The sequence below is a fragment of the Eublepharis macularius genome, chromosome 11 (assembly GCF_028583425.1).
Source record: "Eublepharis macularius isolate TG4126 chromosome 11, MPM_Emac_v1.0, whole genome shotgun sequence".
Lineage (NCBI taxonomy): Eukaryota > Metazoa > Chordata > Lepidosauria > Squamata > Eublepharidae > Eublepharis > Eublepharis macularius.
The window spans coordinates 41,751,621-41,762,652 of record NC_072800.1 but is presented as its reverse complement, the minus strand read 5'-3'; positions in this window follow the sequence as shown (position 1 = coordinate 41,762,652).

Sequence of the window (11,032 nt, the reverse complement as noted above, 5' to 3'; positions counted from 1 at the left end):
AGTGTCTAGTAGCCACTGATAGATCAATCTTCCATGAACTCCTACTGGGTGGTCTTTTTAAAGCTGGTCTGCTCACAGACATCACTATGTCCATACGCCAATTAAACTCTGAGTTCCACTGTTTACTGTTCCTTTCCTAGTTATTCCTAGCACGAAGCTTGCTGTTTTCGCCGCTGCCGCATACTGAGTCAACATCAGCTAGTTCAGATGCCATCTACATATATTTAAAGTTGGGAATCTTTTTGGTTTAATATGCATCACTTTAACACACACTGAACTTCATTTGCCAAGTTGTTGCTTACTCAATTGAGAGAGATCCTATAGCTCTTCAGAATCTGCTTTGGTTTTCACCATCCTGAATAATGTGTTACTGGCTGACTTGGCTACCGCACTGCTTATTCCCAATTCCAAATAATTTTGGAACAAATTCAATAGTACCAGCCTCAATAGTGAACAATGTGGGATCCCACTGATCACCTCCCTCCATTGCAAGAACTGACCATTTATTCCTACTCTGCTTTCTGTCATTGAACCAATTTTAAATCCGTAAGTGGACCCATCCTTTTATCTCATTATTGCTAAGCTGGCTTAGGAGTTTGGTGAGGTACCTTGTCCAAAATCTTGGAAATTAAGTATATCCTTCACAAGGAACTCCGAAAAGCTAGTGAGGCAGATCTTCCCTTTATTAGAAACACGTTTGGATTGTATGAAGTACCTAATCAATGCTGAAGACTTCCTTGCTGTATATTTTGGGAGAATCCTTTCTATTCTGGCTTCGTGATGTATTCCTTTGTTCATATATTCTGAAACTAACCTGCCCTCACAATTATTTTGTATGGTCATCAGGTTCCAAGAGGTATGGTCATTGAACTACTGTGCATGCGGGAGCACAATGTGAAACTATGGTTGTATTCTGTCAAACATGGTGTGGGTATGAAACGGGTGTAGGAAGGCGCGCACACTCCCTGCCCTTTTGTTCAACCAGAATTCATGGTAAAATGGCCTTATCCTATTGTGACTTCCACCATATATGGTGAACTGGGCCGGTGGCACCTCACTTTGCTACTGCCTGTTCGTATAAGTAGCGAATCCAAGTAAGGTGCTTCACGAACCCCTAGCTTTTTAAAAACTGCATCTCTGTGGAGTAATCATTTAAACTGACTGAATTTGCAATTCAGGGGCAAATCGCTTCCTGCATGATTCCCTGGTATGTGAGTAATGGGTGTTTGAGGTTAACAAGATACTCTTAACCGGTTTTTTTGAACAAACACAGTTTTTATGAAGAAAAAACTCCATAACTAGTTAAAAATATTTCAGCAGGAGCAAGTGGATTGATTCAAAGTTAACATACAAGCTACTTCAGGTGCACTGCTCAGACATTTTCAGTTAAGTGTATCATTTACATCTTGATAGTATGACACCCTCAACTCTTTCTGTCCAGTAATACCTTTTAACAATAAAAACCTTTCTCTTGTTCACTAGGCATCACTATTTCTCACCCCTAGGTGCAGTATACTAGTATGTGTAGTAGGGAGTATTTACTTTTGAACATATGTGCTTAGGGTTGCATTTTAACTGTCCTGTCTCCAACTATCACTCCTCCTCCCCAAGATTCTGAAAACGGCTCTCCCTGCGAGGCTAAGGGGCTGGGCATTATACCTGATAGCAGTTCTTTCCTAACTCCCCAGGCTCCTGGGTAACAATTTGCTGTACCATAATAGTATAAAGTACTGAGTCGCTGCTTGACAGCTTTTGTCAAATGGCTGAAAGCAAACAAATTGATATTGACAACTGCCAAGACAGCAGTGATGCTGGTTGGAAAAGCAGAGCTCTTGAAGGACATTGTGCTTCCAATCTTTGATAGGGTCCAGTTTACCCTAACCAATTTAGTGAAAAGCATAGGAGTTATACTGGATCCAGTACTGCTTCTTGAGAATCATGTAAATGCAGCAGCAAAAAAGGCCTCCCGCCTTAGCCTGGAAGAAGGCCCCCCCCCTACCATGACATGGCTGATCTGGCCATCTGGATTCATGCCACGGCAACACTGAGACTAGACTATTGTAATTCACTCTACATGTCTCCCCTCATAGTCAACACGGAGACTCCAACTGGAGCAAAAAGCCGCAGCTCATTTACTTTCAGGAGTTAGACGGAGCAGACGGTGTTCATATACTAAGAGATGGACTACTTAAAATATGGTTTCAATGCAGAAATAGTCCACCAAGAGTCCACCAATTTTGCCATTGATATCACCAATAAATGCTTATTAGGATGCAACCACTAGAAACAGAATTGACCAGTTTAGCTATGAATGCATGACAGATAAGTACGGTAACATGAAAAATGGGCAAGAAATTCAAGTTCAAGGGGAAAATATTCCATGGTTGATGTATCATCAAATGGTATACAAACTTAAAGAACAAACTCTTAAAGAAGGTGGCAGCTCAAGAGAGAAAACAAGAGTTCAAATTACTAATAAATGGTGACCTGAAGCATTTATTAGGAAAAATCTATAAAATTCTACTGCAACACCACATAGAAACAGAACAAGTTAAAAATTGTATGTTAAAATGGATGGAAAATTTTAGAGAAACCATTTCCATGAATCAACGGTAAAATCTATGGACCAAAGATATCAAATTTACAAATTGCTAATTGTTAAGAGAGAACTGGTATAAAATGTTCTTTAGATGGTATACTACGCCCAAAGACATTATGAGAATTAGTAAGGAGTCTGAGTACAGTGGACAGTTGGAAATGTCAATGCGTGGATGCAACATTTTATCATATGTGGACATGCAAAAAAGCACAAAGATACTGGAAAAAATACATGAGATGCAGAAGATTTTCATGCTTAGGTCTGAGTTGAATCCGAAAAATACACTATTAAATATTCTACCAAGTAATGTTACAAAAGAACAGGGAGAGCTCTTCCAGTATATGGTGACAGCTGCAAGAACACGATATGCAGCAAAACGGAAGACAGAATCTTGCCCTGATATGCCTGAGTGGATAAACAAACGACGAATGTCCTATGTGCCTAATAGACCAATATCGGAACGCCATAAAAAGTGGGAGGATTTCTTTGATTGCCTAGCTCAAAACTAAGGAAAAAAAACTAAGAGTAGTTAATATGGAAACAGAGTAATCATAACATAGAGACCTTTAAAAATGCTGAGTATAAATTATGGAAGAGATAACTGATTAAAAACTATTGATATTAAAGTTTGTGTATAAGCAATCAAGTAGAGGGAGAAAAGAACTCTTACATAAGCAAGTTGTGTCGTCACATATTTCAAATATATTTTTCTGTTGTAGCTTAAATGTAGCTCAGATGTAGTGCTTTATAAGTAGTGCTGTATAAGTTACTATGCACTATCTATTGACATTTCTATTTCTTTTTCAAATAAAACTTTTTTTAAAAGGAGTTAAACAGAGCATGCATGTCACTCCCATTCTGCAGTCACTCCGTCCTGTGTATATTCAAGATCATGACTATTACATTCAAAGACCTTCATGGCGTAGGCCCTTGCAAAACTGCCTCTCTCCCTATATTCTGCCAAGGCAGCTTCACTCATCTGATCAGGGCCTTCTGCACATACTACCCTGTAGTTGGGCTAAATCAACAACTGCCTGTACAAGGACTTTCTCTGCGGTAGCCCCAACCTTGTGGAATGGCCTGCCTGAGGAAGTCAGAAAGGCTCCCATTCTCCTGGCTTTTCACAAAATATGTAAGGCTGAATTATTCAGGAGGGCTTCACAAATTAGCTAAAATGAGTAAAGGTATGTCAAATAAATGTTGGAAATGTGAGAAACAAGAAGGAACATTCTATCATGTTTAGTAGACGCCATAAGGCTAGAAAATTTGAGATTCAAATCCATATAATACAAAAAATCTTGTACTACTATACAGTTTAAGCCAGAAGCCTTTTTGTTGGGATTAATGGACAAACAGTTGGAAAATCAGCATGGGGTTTTATTTCTATATGTGACCACAGCCGCTAGGATTTTGTATATGCAAAAATGGAAAAGCACAGAATTGCCTTCAACTGAAGACTGGAGTTAGCGGAGATGGCTAAACTTACACCTTTGATTAGAGATAAAATATTGGGTAGGGGGGGAAAACCGGAATCCCCTTACTGAATTGCTGCATGAAACAAGGAAAAATAATTTAATGATTTGTGGCTTTGATTTTTAAGAAGATAAATCTGGGGGGGAAATAAACAGAAGGGAGGCAGTAGCGGAAAAGAAAATTTTGGACACATTAAATCTTAAGTGTGATGTTTGTTAAAATAAGTGTTGTAGAGGAGAATGGAAATGAAATACGTATTATTGTTTTCTTTTATATCTAAGTTCTGTTTTCTCTTTCTCTTATTTTTGCTTTCTACCTTTTTATTGGGCTTTTAATTCTATGAATAAAATAAAAATTATGACTAAAAAAAGAATTATTCAGGAGGGCTTTCTACTCAGATTATAGGGTGGTGTCATTAGAAATAGCTCAGACAGATTATCTCAGTAAGGGACAGGGACTGAAGACTTGGCTATTGGATACTGTCTGCTGATGTAGATACATTCCTTCTGGGTAGTTCAGCATTGCTGAAGATGTCATGTTGATTACTTATGCCTTAAATTCAGGAAGGTTTCATCTATTGTGTTTGGCCTTCTGCTAGTTTTTCAAATTTGTGGCTATCATATCCTATTGTATCTGTTTTAACTGTTGATCATGTTGTATTTTTGTGTGTGAATGTCCTGGATGTTGATTATATTGTATTCAGTTGCAGTATGTAATCCACCTTGGATCTCAGTGAAAGGCAGACTATAAATAAACAATAATAATAATAATACTAATTTAAAATATACATATTAAAAGCTGAACAACATATTTAAAGCGTACATCTAAATATATTACAAAGTCATGATGTCACAGTTCATCAAATCACCTGTTGCTATTAAAGACAGTATTCACTCTTGCTTCAAACTTCCAAAGCAGGACTAGAAATTTTATTACCTGTAGACCTATTTCACATATTGTGTGTACATAAGAGGATGGATGAATTCTGTTAGGATCAGCTTACATAAGCATTTGCATGTATAAACTCCAGGTTCATGTTAACAGATAGTATGTGGCTGAATGAGCCCCAAGCTCATTGCTCACTGCACACAGTATCCCATTGTATGCAGAAACTGCAAGTCCGGCCTCCTATAGCTGATTATAGTAAGTCATTTTCAAATGCATTTTGTTTCTACATATAAGCATTTAAATTCAGCTATACTCAATACTCCTCTGCATTATTTCATCTCAGAGGTGCTTTGCAGTTACAGGCCTGAAACTTCTGATCAGTACCTGCGACAACTCTTTGTTACATGGCAGGCAGACTGTGCAGTGTCTTTTGTTTATCATTCCCTAGATTTGTTGGGTCTTAATTGAATTGTTGTTCTATGTTTTCCCATTAAGCCTCATGAAATGTAATTAAGTACTGAATTTTTATAGGGTTACAGTTATTTGCATGGAATAACTTTATTTCTGGGGAAAGAGATTTGAGAGCAAACACTTGATCACTTTCAAACCTTTGGGATAGATACCAAGAAGTGCCAGCTTTTATGCTTTAAGAACAACTAGTGACGATCTCTCTGACGGTTATTGAAACTGAATGTGCATAATGGCTAATCCACTCCGGTTGGTTAGTAAGTTGGAAGGAGAGAAGAGGGAAAGGGAAGATGATGTGGGGGCTGCCAAGACAGGAAGAGGAAACAGTGTGGGGAAGGAGATATTTGTGTGTGTGTAGATAGATGGATGAATGGACAGATGGATGGATACATGGACAAATGGCAAACCACAAATGCTTATATAATATGTAATAATAATATAAATCTGCAAACAATCCTTGCAAAGTATATAATTTCCTTTTTATTAGTGTTTGGTCAGAGATTATTTAAAAGGCTAAAATAGCTCAAAGGAAAATGAGGATTTTCATTCTCTAAACTCCTATAAAACTGAAATGATTATTGTTGGAATAGCATGCCATTATGCTACGCTGTATGACTGCAGATGTGTTATGCATATCTGCCTCTTTCTGCCTTGGTTTTGTGTCAAAATTGGAGAGCATTGTTTTGGAGTGTCCATACATCATCCCTGAATCATCCACTTTTGGTGTCTCCTTCTACCCCTGCTTTGTTATGATCCACCCAAGCTTGGTTCAATATGATCTTTTGGGAAAGATCATGGTCAAACCCACCTTGGTGTGCCATGTGGATGGGGAGGTGCACATTTTCCAGATCATGCCCACATCAGTGCCATCTTCCTTGCTTCAGTGCCCCATTGCCACGCTTTTCCCTCTAACCCCCCCTCCCACAATTGCCAAAAGAGTTTTAAAAAAACCAAAATCAGCAATTCAACATATCACTATAAGGTTAAGCTACAATGATAAGTTAATGATTAATTTTAAACGGTAACAAGATGTCAGTTACCAAACATAAAGAATGGCATAATGAATGGCTTAAAATATATTGCTATGGCTTAAAATCAGTATTTGACATGTCACTGTAGTTTAGCACTATAGCAGTATGTCAAAAACTGTTTGTTTTTTTAAGCCATAAAAAAGCCTACAGTGGTGGGAGGAGAGAAATGGCAGCTGCTGGGAGAAGGAAAGTGCTGGGGAAGCTGTTGTGTGGATGCTCTGTTGCCGCTGCAAATTCCTTCGAGTATGCTGCACTGAAAGGAAAACAGAAAACTCTGCAGCCTCCATACGTTCTATGCATAATGACACAGTCCTTGTCATTGCAGACTGAGCTACCACGTTATCAGTCAGTAGGGGCATTGACCAGGTTTTGTCCTCACTGCGATGTTATCCCAAGTGCAGTGCTTTCTTCAGAACTGCGAATGTATTGTAGGTGGCCATAGGCCTTCACAATCTAAAATCATTCATTGAAAACAGAACAAAAATATGAGAACACATATATAGTTACATAGATATAAATAAAATTACTATAAAATGCATCTTGCCTAAAATGTAAACATTAAACAACATTAAAAACGAATGGTTTCTAATCTATGTCAGGTGTTTACTCTCCTGGCTACCACATTTGCCCTTATTTTCCTAGCAGCCAGGGCATAGAGGGCCATCCTATTCGAAATAAAAGGGTCCATATCTGAAAGAATAAAATTTAATTTATCAAAGTCAGACAGAAGATGGAGACTAGATAAAATATTCGCGAGAAATTTTCCCCTTGGTTCCTGGTATAAGGGACAATTTAAAACATAAGTGTGGTAAGTCCTCAGTTGAGGTTCCACAGATACATATCCGCTGATCGATGGGGTTTTTTTGCTTTCTTTTGTCCTGTATGAGTGATTGGCAGTGATTAACTCATAACACACACATGCACCCTGGAATTCCTTATGATATTCAAGACTGACTCAAGCACGACAGAAACTTGGAAACATACAAAAATGTTTCATATCAAGCACAAGATTTAAAGCTCTGAACCCAAAACTGGTTTAAGAATATTAATTTTACAGGAAGTTTCTAGCTCTCAGGTTTCTGAAAAAAGATTTGATGAACACCATGTTTATTGAAAAAGTCTAAGAATAGAAAAAAATCCAAATAGAAAGTAAAATTCATTCACAGATTTAATTTTATTACTATGCCATTTCTCAATATACTTGAATTTGGGGGCAAACAATCTTTTCAAACAACTATACTTTGTTCTATGGTAAATGTAAAAAAAACCTATCATTTCTCTTTCTCATTTAACTCAAATATATAATTGTGTAAATTTATGTATATTTTTCTTTATTAAATAGCATCTTTATACCAGTTACTGCTTTAAAACTACACTTAGCTACTGTTTGTAGATGAAGGACATCTTTTTCTAATTAGGAAATAGTGCTATATGATTCCTTATAGTTGCATTCTACTGTATAAGCATGTGAACAGGTTATTGATAGCTGGTTACCTCAAAAAAATTCCATGTAAATGTTTTCTGTGCCTGCAACCAACAGCTAAGCGTTTTTACTGATGTGGGAGCTGGTGGTTTCTATGCTAAGAACTAATTTGCATCTTTGAACTTCTCGCACATGCATTTCCTGGCAATGCACTGACGCTGCACTGATACGATGATGTCATGAGAAATTACACGGTGATTAATTTAGGCATAATAATTGTACCTGTACCTCTGTAGGAGGGCACAGGATATGCTGCAATTGAAATTAGAGGAACAATATTTCCATACTGAACATAATTTAAAGATTAGCAATTTTGTGTTAAAAGAGGATCTGGTTTGGGATAGTCATTGCTTTAAGATGCCACTTGTTATCCTATTAGGAATATGCAGTACCTTCATGGATATGAATCAGCTCATGTAGATTACAACTACAAAACTAAAAGGCATCAAACTATCATTCATCATTCATTCTGTCTTCAATAAATCAAATATGACTTTTTATATTCTAAAGTGCAGAAAGATGAAACACAAATTCAAATGCCCTATTTTTGTAAAGGAAAGCTACTTTACCAATGCAATGCAAATAAAACTCAGGGGTATTTATGATACTTTCTTTGGCTACTTATCACTTTAAACCTAACTTGCCAATCTCAACAGCAGTTTATTCTACGAAGGACAGGAATAGTTGTACTGTGGTTGATGTATTCAACCAATGTTTTTCTATTCCAGACATTTCTTTATAAATTTATTATTTTACTGAAGTTATTAATTAGCTGCTTCTCCATGTATGTTCAAAACAGTTCACAATAAAATAACAAAATTAGTAAAACAATAATGTCAAATTTAAAACTTTTCCTATTTTTGAACATCACAATATAGGTTTCAACCACAAACCTTTGACATACATGTAATAACTGAGCATTAAGATTTTCCTGAGATATTCAAGATGACTTCTGACACAATCGCCACAATTCAGCTAAAGTCAGTTGTGACTAACATTTCATTGAAACAAGTAGAACAAGTTAGTTAATTATGACTCAACCAAGTCACATTACTTTGAACCAACTGTTTTTAGCCTGAGGACTCGCTTACAAAGCCACCTCACAGCACAATCCTATGCAGAATTACTCGAGTCTAAGCCCATTGATTTCAGTGGGCTTAGACTGAAGTAATTGTGCATTGGATCATGCTGTTAGGATGCTAAATGTTTTGTGCTTTTTGTATGCTGTGGCTGTTTTTAATTGCTAGGGTTCTTATGCTTTGTTTTTCAATATAGTTCAAGAGTAGAATAAAAATAATAAAAATAAGAATAGGGAGGGCACATGCAGTATGATAAGCAGAGAGCTGTGACTTTATGCTTTCATGATTTTATCATGTTTACTGTCAGACACCCACAAGGTGGTTTTCTGGAGAGGTGGCATACAAAATTTTAAAATAAACAAAATTTAGTTACAACTAAGGAGCAATCCTCTATGCACCAACTTGCAAGTAAAGTCCCACTGATCACAGTGTGAATTACTTCCAGTCACAATACACATGTAGATGGATTGCAGCAGCCACGTTACTGTTGCAAAAACTTCACAGTGCTTCTGACCATCTTTTTTGTCTGAACAAACAAAAGGCGCTCTCCAGGTGTGAATTTTGTACAGCCAGTGAAATCTCTGTCCCCTTCATCCTACCACCCATCCAATAAAACATTTGCCTGTAATATTTACATTTATTTACAAAAATGTTGAGAAGCAACAATTTATCACAGTTTGTTATTGAATACTTTCCTTGGTCTTCACAGCATGAGGTGCATCTGCTTTGAGTCCCCATTGGGGAGAAAGGCCATGTGTAAATTAAGTTAAAATAAATTTTAGAAATAGTTGTCCCTCAGCACCTTTTAACTTCTCTTTTAACCTATTAAACTCCATATCTTGGAATACTCCTGTTTGCCAGCAGCATTCTTCAGACATTCTTCTTGCCTGCTCTTGTCTGTCAACAGTTGGGTCTCAGAGTTTTCTGGGGCAAAAGTTTTTATGTTGGAACTATTTACTAGACTGCATGTGGAGGGTGCCTTCCCTTCCTGCATTTACACAGCCTGTATAGCAGCTTGTAAAACTACTCTCTTTCAAACAGCAATCGACAGAGTATAAAATGTTGGGGGGGGGATGGGTGTTGTTTTAGTCCTCTTGAAAGGTTGTCACCGCCTGTCGAATTGGCTATTTTACTTGTTGTTCTGCAGTGCTGGCTGTTAGCTGTCTTGAACCTTAAGAAGGGAGATATATTTAAAACAAGCATGAATGGTGGTATTTGTTGCAGTATTTGTTGTAGGCATTTGTGGTAGTATTTGTTGTAGGAGTTGCAATTTTCACTTGATTTCTGTGTTTCAACTATTTTTAACTGTGTGTTTACACTCTGCAAGCCACCTTGAGTACTGTGGAAAGGCAAGATATAGAGAGTTTTAAATGCATAGATTTAATTGGCCCTCTCACATTTAGGGTGGTTATTGCCTACCTCCAGGTAGTGGCCGGAGATCTCCCAACATTACAACTGATCGCCAGGCCAGAGAGATGAGTTCCCCTGGAGAAAATGTCTGCTTTGGAATGTGGATTCTATGCCTTTAGACATTGCTGAGGACCCTCCCCAGGTTCTAAACCCTCCCCCCCCCCAGATCTCCAGGAATTTCCCAGCTCGGAGCTGGCAACCCACACAGTTCTAAGCAGAGTTACTCCAGTCTAAGCCCATTGATTTCAATAGGATTTCACTGTAAGTTTCTCGCCCCTTGAGAGTGACACCAGTTTATTTCTATGCAAAAAAGCCCAGCCACACAAAAGGCAACCTTAATAACAATCCTTAGTTAGACTTTCCACTTCAAGCGGGAGGAAGCAGGAAGAGGTGGAGAGCTAAGTATAGTACCAGGATGCGGCCTTTCCTTGAAGCTGCCGGACAAGCCGGGCGATCTGGAAGGCAGCCAGGCCTCCTGGAAAGCCGCTGCCGAAGCCCCCCCCCCCCCGGAGCGAGCGCGCGCGCGCGGTCTGCGGCCCCGTCCTTCGCCGGGCGCCTGAACCACTCGCCGTTGCACGTGAGGCCGGCGGGCTGCTGCCTC